Source organism: Pelodiscus sinensis, chromosome 19, assembly GCF_049634645.1.
Source record: "Pelodiscus sinensis isolate JC-2024 chromosome 19, ASM4963464v1, whole genome shotgun sequence".
Lineage (NCBI taxonomy): Eukaryota > Metazoa > Chordata > Testudines > Trionychidae > Pelodiscus > Pelodiscus sinensis.
Window position 1 is genome coordinate 7,552,690 of NC_134729.1, and position 15,606 is coordinate 7,568,295.

Here is a 15,606-nt window from a genome sequence, read left to right on the forward strand (position 1 = left end):
GCAATGCTTATACACATGGCTACACGAGACTCTGGGGCATACAGGCAGTGAGGAACTGGTGAGGCAGACACATATCAGAGGGTGGCCTATCACCCATCAGCAAGCTAGGGACTTAGTACAAGCCTGTGCTCTTTGTGCTGAGACCCGAAAGCACGTTAACGAGGGACAGAGGTTTGCGAGAATACGAGAGGGAAAAACACCATGGGCAACCTGGCAAATTGATTACATTGGCCCATTACCCTCCACCAGACTGAGGTGTACTATGTTTTGACTGGAGTGGAGGTTGTCTCGGGAATCGGCTTTGCCTACCCGACCCGATTGGCAATGGGGTTGTCAACCATCACGGGACTAAACCGCTTAACAGCACTCGTCCCAACACCCCAAGAAATACAACTCAGATAATGGCTCACACTTTAAGAATAAGCTAGTTCAGGAGTGGGCCCTCCAGAACGGAGTTCAGTGGACCTTTCACCTCCCGTACCGACCCCAGTCCAATGGCATAATTGACAGATGGAATGGGTTGCTAAAGCACCACTTAAAGCCCACGGGAGACAGACTAGATGTCATAGTTCAGCGGCTGAACAACCAGCAAACCCCTCCGGGTAGCCCTATCAGTAGAGGATTCTTTCCCACAGGGAGAAACTCTCCAGCCCAAAACACACCACTGACGGACTCCACATATGCTCTGGGGACACCATTGGAATTAAACACCCCAGCCTTGGAACACAGACACACGTTCTCCAAACTTATAAAGGAAAAGGGGTGTGGACCACCTTAAGTCCTGGAAGGATGCCAATAACTATAACTGAGGCTTGGATTGTATCCAAGACCGGCTGACTTTGTGCTTTCTTTCAGAATCGAAAGTGGTAACCTGGAATACTACTGTTCATACCCGCACAAAACTTGGTTGTGTGGCAGACCTCGACTCGAGCCACAGCATGATGTTGGATTCGTTGTAACTTTCCTTGTGGCCACAGCAGCCTCCACCGTTCCCAAACACCCTCTCCAGAATGCCATCCGAACCATTGTCTCAGCTGCTGACGCCATGGACTGTTGGATGTGTACACTGCTGAACTCTTCCACAGGACTAGCGATTGAATTTGTTCCTCTAAACTTGAACAGCTGGTGGAACAAGAGCGACATCTTCAGGTGGGGACCAGCCTGGTTCGATGACAGCGACCCCGACCACCAGGATCTTCAGAGGGTATGTCTACACTACAGCGCTAATTCGAACTAACTTAGTTTGAATTAGTTAATTCGAACTAAGCTAATTCGAACTAATGCATCCAGACTAAAAAACTAGTTCGAATTAGCGTTTTTGCTAATTCTAACTAGCATGTCCACATTAAGTGGACCCTGAACCAGGGTTAAGGATGGCCGGAAGCAGTGCCAGCAGGGCATCAGATGAGGACTTAGAGCATGGAGATGCTGTCTCAGGCTAGCCGAGGGCTGTGCTTAAAGGGACCCGATCCCCACCCCGGACAGACAGTTCTCAGGGGTGCCCCGCTTGAAAACCAGTCCTGTCTTGGAGTGCCCGGAGTACCCACACTGGGCACATCACAGCACTCGGCCATCAGACCGGCTGCACTTGCTGCAGGCTGCCATCTGGGGAGAGGGAGCAATTGGGGGGCTGCAGGAGAGGTTCCACGCCCAGAAGCCCGCAGAGCCAGCCCAGTCCTCCCCATCGGGGGCTCATACCCCATTCCTCCCTCACCTCCTTCCACTTACCCTTCCCTAGCCCCCCTTCCTGATATACAAAATAAAGAAAACGTGTGGTCAAAAATAGAATCTCTCTTTATTGAACAAAACTTGGGGAGACTGGGCAAAGGAGGTGGGAGAGGGGAAGAGAGAGACTGGGAGAGGGGAGGGCAACTAAAATGTTCAGAGGTTTGGAAGAGGTCCCATATTAAGAGAGGCTAAAGAGACTGGGACTTCTCAGCTTAGAAAAGAGGAGACGGAGGGGGGATAGGATAGAGGTCTATAAAAGCATGAGTGGGGTGGAGAGGGTGCATACAGAAAAGTTCTTCATTAGTTCCCATACTAGAAGGACTAGAGGACACCAAAGGAAAGGAATGGGTAGCAGGCTTCAAACTAGTAACAGAAAGTTGTTCTTCACAAAGCAAAGAGTCAACCTGTGGAACTCCTTGCTGCAGGAGGCTGTGAAGGCTAGAACTTAGAACAGAGTTTAAAGAGAAGTGAGATCAAGTCATGGAGGTTTGGTCCATGGAGTGGTATTAGCCAGGGGGTAGGAGTGGTGTCCCAGCCCAAAGTTTGTGGAAGGCTGGAGAGGGATGGCATGGGACAAATGGCTTGGTCACTGTCTTCGGTCCATCCCCTCCAGGGTCCCTAGGGTTGGCCGCTGTCGGCAGACAGGCTACTGGGCTAGATGGACCTTTGGTCTGACCCAGGACGGCCATTGTAAGCTCAGGGCTCAGGGTCGGGGGTCTCAGTGGACCCCCTTGATTATCTTGCACACCTGCTCCTGGGTGGCCAGGCTGGCAGCTCTCCTGCCCTAGACGGCCACTTTCCTGTGCCTAGTGCGGAGATCGTGGAATGAGGAGTAACGGTAGTTCGGACTAGGAAGCCTAGTCCGAACTACCTAGTTCGTGCCGCGTGTAGCCGCGTGGCACAGGGTTCGAACGAGCAGGGATTTAAAAATGGCGGTGCCCAGTTTATACAAATGAAGCCCGGGAAATTCAAATCCCGGGCTTCATTTGCAAGTGCGGTATGCCTACATTACCCCGCTAGTTCGAACTAGCAGGGTAGTGTAGACATACCCTAATAGATTAGTAAGACATGATTTCCCTTTACAGAAACCATGTTGACTTTTGTCCAACAAATTATGTTCTTCTACATGCCTCACAATTTTATTCTTTACTATTATTTCAACTAATTTGCCCGGTACTGAAGTTAGACTTACCGGTCTGTAATTGTCAGGATCACCTCTAGAGCCTTTTTAAAATATTGGTGTCACGTTGGCTACCTTCCAATCATTAGGATTTAAAGGATAGGTTACAAACCACAGATAATAGTTCAGCAATTTCCCATTTAAGTTCTTTTAGAACCCTTGGATGAATGCCATCCGGTCCCGGAGATTTGTTGACATTACATTTTTCTATTTGTTCCAAAACCTCCTCTAATGACACTTCAATCCGGGACAGTTCCTCAGATTTATCACCCACAAAGGATGGTGCAGATTTGGGAATCTCCCTAATGTCCTCAGCTGTGAAGACTGAAGCAAATAAATCATTTAGTTTCTCCACAATGGCTTTATCATCCTTGATTGCTCCTTTTATATCTCAATTGTCTAGGAAACCCACAGGTTTTTTTAGCAGGCTTCCTGCTTCTATTGTACTTAAAAAACATTTTGTTATTTGTTTTTGGCTAGCTGTTCCTCAAAATCTTTTTTTGCTTTTCTTATTACATTTTTTACACTTGATTTGACAGTGTTTATGTTCCTTTCTATTTATCCCACTAGGATTGGACTTCCAATTCTTAAAAGATACCTTTTTGTCCCTCTCTGCTTCTTTTACATGGTGGTTAAGCCACGGTGACTCTTTTTTAGGTCTCTTGCTATGTTTTTTAATTTGGGGTATACATTTAAGTTGGGCCTCTATTATGGTGTCTTTAAAAAGTTTCCATGCAGCTTTCAGGGATTTGGCTCTAGTCACTGTGCCTTTTAATTTCTGTTTAACTAACCTCCTCATTTTTGTATAATTCCCCTTTTTGAAATTAAATGCCAGAGTTCTGGACTGCTGAGGTGTTCTTCCCACCACAGGAATGTTAAATGTTATTATCGTATGGTCACTATTCCCAAGCGGTCCTGTAATGGTTATCTCCTGGACCTGATCCTGAGCTCCACTCAGGACTAAATTGAGAATTGCCTCTCCCCTTGTGGGTTCCTGTACCAGCGGCTCCAAGAAGCAGTCATTTAAGCAATTGAGAAATTTTATCTCCGCTTCTCTTCCTGAGGTGACATGTATCCAGTCAATATGGGGATAATTAAAATCCCCCATTATTATAGAGTTCTTTATTTTGGTAGCCTCTTTAATCTCCCTCAACATCTCAGTGTCAGTATCGCTGTCCTGGTCATGTGGTCGGTAATATATCCCTACTGCTAAATTCTTATTATTGGAGCATTCAATTACTATCCATAGTGATTCTATTGAACATGATGATTCATTTAATATTTTTATTTCATTTGATTCTACATTCTCTTTCACATAGGCTGTGTCTAGACTACATGCCTCTGTCGGCAGAGCCATGTAGATTAGACACATAGGCAAAGGCAAATGAAGCTGCAATTTAAATGATCACGGCTTCATTTACATTTACATGGCTGCCGCGCTGAGCCGACAAACAGCTGATCAGCTGTTTGTCGGCTCGCCCGCTAGTCTGGACGTTCCCCCTGTCAACATCAAAGCCCTTTGTCGGCAGCCCCGGTAAACCTCATTCCACTAGGAATAATGGGGCTGCCAACAAAGGGCTTTGATGTCGACAGGGGGAACATCCAGACTAGCGCGCGAGCAGACAAACAACTGATCAGCTGTTTGTCGGCTCAGCGCGGCAGCCTTGTAAATGTAAATGAAGCCGTGATCATTTAAATCGCGGCTTCATTTGCCTTTGCCTATGTGTCTAATCTACATGCCTCTGCCGACAGAGGCATGTAGTCTAGACACAGCCATACAGTGCCACTCTGCCACTCACCAGGCCTGCTCTATCCTTCCGATATATTTTATATCCCGGTATGATTGTGTCCCACAAATTTTCCTCATTCCACCAGGTTTCAGTGATGCCTATTATGTCAATCTCCTCCTTCAATATGAGGTGAACTATCTAGTTCACCCGTCTTATTAGTCAGACTCCTAGCATTTGTATAGAAGAACTTTAAAAATTTGCCACTGCTTATTTGTCTGCCCTTCCCTGATGCATTGGATTCCTTTATATGCAGTTGTTTGTCTGCTCTGGTCCACGGTTTGTCCTCTTCCCTCCTCTCTTTCCGACTACAGCTTAGAGAATCTCTATCAATGGATTCTCCTCTAAGAGAAGTCTCCATCCGATTTATGTGTATCTCCACACAAATCAGCTTTCCCCCATCTCTTAGATTAAAAACTGCTCTATGGCCTTTTTAATGTTTAGTGCCAGCAGTCTAGTTCCACCCTGGTTTAGGTGGAGCCCATCCTTCCGGTATAGGCTCCCCCTCTTCCAAAAGTGTCCCCGGTTCCTAATAAATCTAAACCCCTCTTCCCTACACCATCATCTCATACACACATTGAGACTCTGAAGTTCTGCCTGACTACCTGGCCCTGCACATGGAACTGGAAGCCTTTCCGAGAATGCCACCATAGAGGTCCTGGATTCCAGTCTCTTTCCTAGCAACCTAAATTTGGCCTCCAGGACATCTCTCCTACCCTTCCTACATCATTGGTACCTACATGTACCACGACCACCGGCTCCTCCCCAGCACTACACATAAGTCTATCTAGATGCCTTGAGAGATCCACAACCTTCACACCAGGCAAGCAAGTGACCATACAGTTCTCCCGGTCATCACAAACCCAACTATCTATGTTTCTAACGATCGAATCACCCACTACGAACACCTGCTTCATCCTAACAACTGGCATTCCCTCCCCCTCAGAGGTATCCTCAGTGCGAGAAGATACTGCAACATCCTCTGGAAGGAGGGTTCCAACTACGGGATGGTTTCCCTCTGTTCCCATTGAATGCTCTGCTCCCTTGAGACTTTCATCCTCTTTAAGAGCACTGGGGCTCTCAGACTGGAGGTGGGACAGTGCTACAGTGTCCCGGAAAGTCTCATCAGTATAGCTCTCTACCTCCCTTAGCTCCTCCAGTTCAGCCACCCTGGCCTCCAAAGCCCGAACTTGGTCTCTGAGGGTCAGGAGCTCCTTGCAGCGGGTGCACACATAAACCACTCGCCCACTGGGCAGGTAATCGCACATGTTACACTCGATGCAATAAACAGGATAGCCCCCCCTCTGCTGCTGGGCTTCTGTCTCCATTTTTCTTATGAATAAGTTTATGTATAAATTGGGCTTCTTATTAAATGTCTGGAATATAAATTATTATAAAAGTTATGTTTAAAGAAGGTCAGAAGTCACTAGCACCCTCTAACCTCCCGCTCTAAACTCCCTCTCCAAACCCGCTGTTAGCTGCTCCTGTTTGCCCAGGAGATGGAGAATGCTATGGCTCCAGGCAGGATCACCCCACCAGAGCCCAGGGCATGGGTCGTAGGCAGGGTTCCCAGCACCTTCCCAGGCTAAAGCTTAGGCAGGAACCACGGCCCAGGCCAGGATGCAGGGGGCTGGGAGTGGGGGTGGAGCCCGTCGTGGGGATTTTGCCCAACAGCCAAGGTCCCTCTCCTGGCCAGTTGGATGCCCCTACCTCGTAGTCCTGAGCAGCCTCCTCACTGGGGATCACCATGTGGGAGTGGTGCTCTGAGACTTGTCGCACACCAGGCAAATGGCCTCCCCATCATCCGCACAGAAGAGCGCAGCTCCGGGCCATGCTGCTCACGCAGCTTCCCCTGGGGCTCCTGGGCTGGCTGCCGTGCTGGCGGCCTGACGCCTTCCACGATGTGCACCAGCTGCCCATTGGGGCTGGACGCAGCCTGCAGGAACCCTGCAGCCTCCTCACTGGGGATCACCATGTGGGAGTGGTGCTCTGAGACTTGTCGCACACCAGGCAAATGGCCTCCCCATCATCCGCACAGAAGAGCGCAGCTCCGGGCCATGCTGCTCACGCAGCTTCCCCTGGGGCTCCTGGGCTGGCTGCCGTGCTGGCGGCCTGACGCCTTCCACGATGTGCACCAGCTGCCCATTGGGGCTGGACGCAGCCTGCAGGAACCCTGCCCTGCACGGTGGCAGAACACCCCGGCCGCGGAACCGCCCACCTGTCACAGTCAGGGATGGCCACAGGATCCCTCAGATATTCCAGGTAGATGGAGCAGGACCCTTCATCTTAGAGTTTCTCCATCAGGTTGTTTCCTGAGGCCATGGCTGCTGCACTCGAGTATTTCCATGTGCAGGGCTGCCAGCAACAGGAGCTCCTCCTTCCCGGCTTTCTCTAGCAGGGTGCAGCAGGATGGGCTGGAACAAGGAGGGACGGACACCGGACACGGTGACGAGAGGCCACTGAGCACAGTGGATTTGGTTTTGATTGCAATTTCCCCTGTGGAAGCCCTGAGCGGGTTTTATTGCTGGGAATTTCTGCTCCAGACTCACGAGCACATTGGAAGGGAAACAGCTGTCGCAATGCCCAGAGTTTGGGCTTCCATGTTTTTTCAGCCCAAGTCAAAAGAGCAGGTCACCCTCTGGAGAGCTATAAACCAGATTAATGGGCTCCTGCCCCACTTTGCCCCCTGGCACCCTAGCAGCTCCGGTCCAGTCGGCAGTGCTCCAGCCCTGTCCTGGGACAGTGCACCCTAGGCAGGAGCAGGGAGCCACGGGGCTCCATGCATTGCTCCCACCCTGATCACTGGCTCTGCACTCCCATTGGTCAGTTCCCAGCCAATGGGAGCTGGGAGGTGGTGCTTGTAGGTGAGAGCAGCATGCATGGCATGCCACAGTGTTGCTGCGCCCCCCCCCCCCCCCCCCCCCACCTAGGAGCCAGACATGCTGGCTGCTTCTGGGGCACAGCACCCCAGGACACACAGGCACCAGGTGGCCTGGTTTAGTGCCACTGCCCAGGAGCTGCCCAGGTAAGCCTGAGTCCCAACTCCCCCCCAGCCCAGCCCTGAGCAGCCCACCAAACCCAGAGCCCCCTCTTGCACACCAAACCCCTCATTCCTGGTCCCACCCAAAGCACACCCCCCCAGCTTGCAGCCTGTATGCCCTCCTGCACCTCAACTACCTGCACCAGCCCGGCGCTCCTCCCACACCCTGGACCACCATTTAGGGCCAAACCCCCATTCAGAGCCTTCACCCTGACACAGGGAAAATGAGGGTGAGGAAGCACAAGCCACTCAGGGAGAGGGACTATAGTGAGTGTAGGGGTGGGGCCTCAGGGAAGGGGAGGGATAGTGAGTGATGGGTGGGGCCTCGGGAAAGGGGCGGGATAGTGAGCGAGGGGTGGGGCCTTGGAGAAGGGGCGGGATAGTGAGCGAGGGGTGGGGCCTCGGGGAAGGGGTGTTCAGGTTTGTGCCAATAGGAAGCTGATGACCCTAGCTGAGGCTGAAAAGGGGGAAATTCTGAGACCAGTGATTAGGGGGCAGTGAGGCAATTGTGAGGCTGGAAGGGCAACTGAGGCTGGGGAGGAGCAAGGATTTAGAACTAGCTCGGAGCCGGAAGGGAGCAGTTCTGACAGGTCAGCGGGAATAAGGGGAGGGAGACCAGGCTGAGTGGGAATCGTAGGAGGGCCAGGTTTTATGGGCAGGAGGAGTGGGAGGAGCAGGAAGCTGCTGGGGTGATCCTGTGTGATCTCTCCATGGGGAAGCGTCAAAGGAGCCTGAGTCTCACACACTCTTTTGGGTCTCCCAGGAGCTCACTGAGGAGCTGCTAATGACTCTGCCCGTCCCCACCCTCACCGACTCCACGACCACTGTGAGCAGCAGCCGCAGGTACCGAGACGTGCCAGGCTGGCTCCTCATGCCCAAGGCTGGGCGCTGCCCATCCCAAGGGTGGCTCTTCTGGCGGAGTGGCAGGAACGTTCACTCCTGGCTGGGCTGCTATTTTTGCTCCCAGCACATGACATTGGCCTTGAGGAGAGGGCCACTCCCAGGGCAGATACAGGAGGACCCGTGACAGGTGTTATTCCAGCGCCACCATTGACTGGCTCTGGGGCCTTGGCATGCCCCAGCTCAGTGCCTCAATTTCCATTTTCACCAGGCTGGGCCTCTTTCCCTGCAATCTGACACCCGTGTTGGTGCCTGTCCTGCTCCCACGCTGCATTGTCTCATGCTGGCTCCTCTCTCTTGCCAGCACAGTGCAACATGCCCCCAATGCATAGGTGGATGTCTTCAGCATGGGCGCAGAGAAGACATGACCATGGTCCAAGTAGATCAGCCGGGAGCAGGAATGGCCTCTGGTCCCTTGCACTCCAGTGCTACAGACTGAAGGGGGCAGAGATGGAACAGGCTGCAGGGCTGAATCCTTCCCCGCAGGAATGGTTACATCACCCCTTCATGGGGAATTCCTTCCTTCCGCAGGCTGTGTTCTGCCACGCACCCCAGCTTCCGGCTGTAGCAACTTGTCTCTTCCATACTTTGCTGCCTACAACAAAGCGCCTAATATCAGGGACCATGGTCTATAAGATGAAGTTGTAACTGCCACTGGGCGGATTTGAACCTGGGACCTCAGCGCAGGAACTTCTACAGCTTGAGCTAAAAGCAAGCTGGCTCTCAGCTTAGGCTGTAGAGCACCCTTGTTTGTGGCTCTTGCTGTAGGTGGCCTAAGTGCCACAGCACAGGACAGTGCTCCACTCCCACTAGGGCTGTGTCTACCCTGGCGCGTTCTTGCACAAAAACATGCTGCCTGTCTATGCTGGCTGCGCGTTCTTGCGCAAGCAAACAGACATTGTGCTGTAGAAAATCAGGGCTTCTTGCGTGAGGACTCTGGCGCTCCCTCTCGGGAAGAAGCCCTCTTGCGCAAGAGCTCTTCCAGAAGAGGCCAGTGTAGACAGGCAACATGAATTTCTTGCGCAAGAAGCTGCCAGTATAGACATGGCCCTATAGGTGTGTGGGTTACAAAGTTGCATGGCGGCTGGAGAGATCCCCTTGGGGCAAAGCCACATGAAGCAGATGCCTGTCCCAGTTACTAGAGAAACCTCTAAGAGGAAGGGAATAGACCTTTGGTCTATCAGCTGCAAAAGGCCCGTGGCCTTCGCAACATTGCCAGGAAGTCTCTGCTGAGGATTCCCTGTTGCTTCTGAGAGCTGCACTTTGCCCTGGGCCCCGCTCTAGGAAGAGCCTCTAGGACTTTTGATCTCCCAGTGTCTGCAACTGCGCCATTAGCACCAGGATGTGGAGTCTGGCTCTGGACAATCATCAAAAGACTCGTGTTCAGCTCTTCAGAAATCTCATTGCAGTGGGGCAGAGAAGATCGTTTCTCCAAAGCGCAGTGCTGGCCCCCAATGGCCTTGCTCCAGAGCTGCCAGGCCAGGCATGGGGAGAGCAAGAGCTTGGCATCCTCTAGCTTTTGTTCTAGCTTTTTACCTGACAGTCCCAACTCTTGCCCTTGTTGAACCCAGATCCCTGTCACAGCCTTAACTCCAGCTTTGCTGCTTCTCCGTCCCACCCCCAGAAACTGAAATACCTGCAGGGCAACCCCAGCGCAAAACAGCTCTTGACTTTCAGTGTCAAAGCAAAGGGGTAAAGCCCGAATAAAAATAGCAGCTGGGCTGACCCGAAGGGGAGGCCTCAGAATTCCTTCACTGGCAATGACAGACACTGCTGAAAAGCGTCTTTTCCATGATTAGTAAGTGGACAGTAGCCTTTGAACGTCTCAGAGCAGCCCCTTGGAGACCCCTTCCCCACAGAGATGATGCACCCTTAGTCTGCTCCATGCCGCAGGGCCACCTTTCCCTGTTCAGTCAGCTCTGAGGTGCAGCACCTCTTTGTTTTTACATGACTCCGCGGATTGACTAATTGGAAAAGGGGGTGCGGCACTCACCCCCCTCTGTGCTGGGCCCCGAGAGGGAGGGTTTGTGGCAAGATCAGAAGTAAAGGAGGAGCCTGTTCTTGCCAAATGTTTGGCCAGCGAGGTTCAGCGGTTGATGTCTCCTGCGGTGGGATAGGCGTTACTCTGGAATAGGCTCGGCGGTGTAGCTGCAGGCTGTGCCTAGTATGTGGAGAGAGGGGTGAGCAGCCTGCACCTCGAACACTATAGTGCGAGATCTGATGTTGAGCGTAAATGCCACATCAACTGCCCTGACTGGCTGGGATGTCTCAGGGTGGAGGGTGAAATCAGGAAGGGCTGGGGGTGTGGCTCTCTGGAGCCAGAACTGTGCAATGAGGCCCTGAGGGCTGTAAAATCCACACAGGCTCAGCCTGGAAGCTGCAATTCTCTGCAATACAGGCTTTCCGGGGCAGCCCCCCAGTGCATGAGGGGGGCTGGTCTGTGCCTGCTGTTCCTACCTGACATTCTGCTCCCGGGGCACCTGCTGGAGTTGAGTGTTACAGGGCTAGAGGGGAGGGGGAGCAGGTGCAGAACTGGGGGTTGCAGCTTTGTTCTGCCTGTTCCCTGCAGGGCCGTGGTGCTGTGAGATCTGCTGGAGCAGAACTGTCTTTCCTGGGGCACTTGCACCTGTCTGTGGGTGCAGGGTACAATCTAGACTAGGGAGCAGCTGCACCACCCTTGCCCTGCAGCCCAGGCTGCCTTACATTGCCTTGCTGAAAGAGTTCCTGCCTAGACAGCCTTCCTGCAAACAGGCCACCCCCAGAATGCCTATCACTGCAGCCTGACAGCACCACCAGCTCCAAAACAGCCCCAGGCTCAGTTTTTTGCTCTACAAATGTGTGGACTAGGCACCACGATATGGGGAGGAGGTAGAAAGCCTTCAGTGGAGAGAGAACAGGTTAAGAGCTACTTAGAAAAGTTAGACACACACACATCCATGGGGCCGGAACTCATGCATCCAAGGGGGACTGAGGGAGTTGACTGATGTTATTGCAGAGCCTTTGGCCATTATCTTTGAAAACTTGTGGAGACTGGCGGAGGTCCTGGATGATTGGAAAAAGGCAAATGCAGTGCCCATCTTTTAAAAAGGGGGGAAAGGACAATCCAGGGAACTACAGACCGGTCAGCCTTACCTCAGTCCCTGGAAAATCATGGAAGGGATCCCTAAGGAATCCATTTTGAACCACTTGGAAGAGAGGAAAGTGATCAAGAATAGTCAGCATGGCTTCACCAAGGGCAAGTCGTGCCTGACCAACCTGATTAGCTCCTGTGATGAGGTAACTGGCTCTGTGGACATGGGGAAGTCAGTGGATGTGCTATACTTTGACTTTAGCGAAACTTTTGATACGGTCTCCCACAATATTCCCAGCCAGTTAAAGAAGTATGGATTGGATAGATGGACTGTAAGGTGGATAGAAAACTGGCTAGATTGTCGGCAGTGATCAATGGCTCGATGTCTGGTTGGCAGTTGGTATTAAGCAGAGTGCTCCAAGGATTGAATCTGGGATTGTTTTTGTTCAATATCTTTATTAATGACCTGAATGAGGGGATGAATTGCACCCTCATTGTGGATGACACTAAGCTAGGGGGAGAGGTAGATAGGTTGGAGGGCAGGGATAGGGTCCAGAGTGACCTAGACAAATCGGAGGATTGGGCCAAAAGAAATCTGATGAGGTTCAACAAGGACAAGTGCAGAGTCCCGCACTTGGGACTGAAAAATCCCAAGCATTGTTACAGGCTGGGGACCAACTGGCTAAGGAGCAGTTCAGCAGAAAAGGACCTGGGGGTTACAGTGGATGAGAAGCTGGATATGAGTCAACAGTGTGCCCTGGTAGCCAAGAAAGCTAACAGCATATTAGGGTGCACTTGGAGGAGGATTTCCAGCAGATCCAGGGAAGTGATTATTCCTCTTTATTCAGTACTGGGTGAGATCACACCTGGGCTACGTCTACACTGGCCCCTTTTCCGGAAGGGGCATGGTAATTTTTGAGATCGTAATAGGGAAATCCGCGGGGGATTTAAATATCCCCCGCGGCATTTAAATAAAAATGTCCGCCACTTTTTTCCGGCTTTTAGAAAAGCCGGAAAAGATCGTCTACACTGGCCCCGATCCTCCGGAAAAAGCGCCCTTTTCCGGAGGATCTTATTCAAAGTAGGAATAAGATCCTCCGGAAAAGGGCGCTTTTTCCGGAGGATCGGGGCCAGTGTAGACGCTCTTTTCCGGCTTTTCTAAAAGCCGGAAAAAAGCGGCGGACATTTTTATTTAAATGCCGCGGGGGATATTTAAATCCCCCGCGGATTTCCCTATTACGGCTTCTGAAATTAACATGCCCCATCCGGAAAAGGGGCCAGTGTAGACGAGCCCCTGGAGTATTGTGCCCAGTTCTGGGCCTCTCACTACAAAAAATAAGTGGATGCAATGGAGAGGGTCTAGCAGAGGGCAACCAAAATTATTAGGGTGATGGAGCACATGACTCACAAAGAAAGGCTGAGGGATTTGGGCTTATTTAGTCTACAGAAGAGAAGAGTGAGGGGGGATTTGGTAGCAGCCTGTAGCTTCCTGAAGGGGGTTCCAAAGAGGATGGACAGAGGCTGTTCTCAGTAGTGGCTGATGGCAGAACAAGGAGCAATGGTCTCAAGTTACAGTGAGGCAGGTCTAGATTGGATATTAGGAAAACTATTTCCCTGGGGGGTGGGGAAGCACTGGGATGGGTTCCCTAGGGAGGGGGTGGAATCTCCATCCCTAGAGGTTTTTAAGTCCCGGCTTGACAAAGCCCTGGCGGGGATGATTTAGTTGGGGTTGGTCCTGCTTTGGGCAGGGGGCTGGACTCATTGACACCTGAGGTCTCGTCCAGCCCTGGGATTCTATGATTCTATGAGCTCAGCCGTTTCTTGGACAATGCAAGTCTGTTAGTTCATTAATAGAAATAAGTACCGAACGTTCTTATGAAGTTTCCCAAAAACTTCATGTCAAACACAGCAAGATGATATAAAACATGATCATTGACCACAATGAGATCTTAAGGGAGTACAAGTACATAGAAGTCAGAAACAGATACAAGAAAAACAAAGATCAAATGTTACTGGTGCTTAACTGAAACTGTTAAATTCAAAGCAAAGTTTTCTCATCACGTGCTTTCAGCAGTCTTACTGACCAAACTTCTTAGCTCAGGACCCTTTCTCCCAGAATCCAATGGCTTCTGCCTTTGGTGCTTCAGGTGACATGGAAGCGAGGAGAAAGCCTTAGGATATTTGGCCCTCCTTTTTTATAGTTGAGGGACCTTCCTGAAAAACATTTCCAGCTGAGTGAGAGAAAAAATGTCCATGCCGCACTTTCCTCACTTGTATGAGATTCCTTTGTTTTCCCTCCTTCTTGAGTCTATTCCCTGCTTACGTGAAAATTAAGCAGAACATGCATTGCTTTGTTCCAGACAGACCTGTAGGCCAACCTCTGTCTGGAACATGTGTTAATAACACCATGCAGTGGAGTCTTACCGCTTCCTGTGCAACGTTGCCAGGTGTTTCATCAGGAATCTTCCTGAAATCAGCAAGTTGAATTTGCAGATGATACCTCACAGGACCACTTGCACAAAGATGATCAGAGTAGTCTGCAGGGGTTCACTGTGTCACACCGCCCAAGAGCAACAATGCGGTTGGCACAGTCTCTTTTATGCTGCTCTTTTCAGGGCCTGAGAATTCCCACACCTGGAAAAGCCTCTCCCCGGGGCAGACCTCACAGTGAGATCTAGGCCCTGAGATGAGCAGGTTCCTGATCTTCATTACCTTACCTAGTGTGATGTAGTGTTGGTACCTTGCTGGTTGCTATGCTGGGGCTGTGGGTGACCCCCACTGGCTGCTGTCTGTAACATGGCCCAGCAGGACAGGGGATGAGTCACTAGGCAAGGGTCTCTCAACCTGTCCGACCAGCTACCCCCAGGGAGAGAAACAAAGGGAGGTGGAATGCCGCCCCTGGCTGGGGGCAGGGCTGGAAGACAGGCTTAGTTTCTGTCTGGGAGCATGGAGGAGACAGCCTAGGGAAAGGGGCTGGAATTTAGGGGCCCAGTCTCCCCCATCTCAAGGGGGGCTGAGGCATCCTAGGCCTGCCCTGGAACCAGATGACATCTGTGCTGTGCTGTATCCTGGAGAAGCAATCAACTCCCTCCATTCTACTGGCTGGTGGAGTCTGTTTGTGCCACTACGGGGGTGCAGGAGACGGGAAAACCCCAACGCGCCATCACACCTGGGCTGTGGGAAGAGTGCTGGTTCTTGGCCAGACCGAGCAACCCTTCCCCTCACATGCTAACACAGGCTGTGAGCTCTCCAGCTGAAGTTCCCATCCCTGGCACTCAGCCAGCTGCCCTAAAGCACGTGCCCTGAGGTTTTGCTTCCACATGCGCTGACAGGACTGTTCCAGCTTCCTCTGAACTCCAGGAGCAGGGTGCCTGCCACGAGACCTCTGAGGATTCGGGCCGTGCTGGTTGTGATGGGTGCTGTACAGCTTACGCTGCCTGCCCCATTGCGGGGAGAGTAGCCCTGGTTGGCACTGGCACCTGTAAGTCTGAACAATGCTCCAAAAGTCCAATTCAGGCCAGTGACTCAGGACGTGCTTGTGGAGGCCCTGCCAGAGTTGATCCCTGTGGAGCGTGGGGCTGTGCTCTGGAGGTGTGGAGCCTGTAACTGGGAATGGGTCTCCTGGAGTCTGCTGGTGGAGCTGCCCCTCCCAGCACCCACAGAGCTCTCTCTGTGGACATCTTGGCCCTGGATCGTCACGAGAACGCTGCCGTGGAAGGGGAGAAGGGTCTGACTTCTCTGTGCCTCAGCACATGCTTGGGCAGCCACTGGGAACATGGGAATGGCTCTGAGCCAAGGTCCATATCCTCGTTCTCTGAGAGGCGCATGGAAGAGGCAGGTGTGAGGACCCTGCGGTAGCAAATAGGGAATGCACCATCCTCCCCATCACATTGTCTTGTTC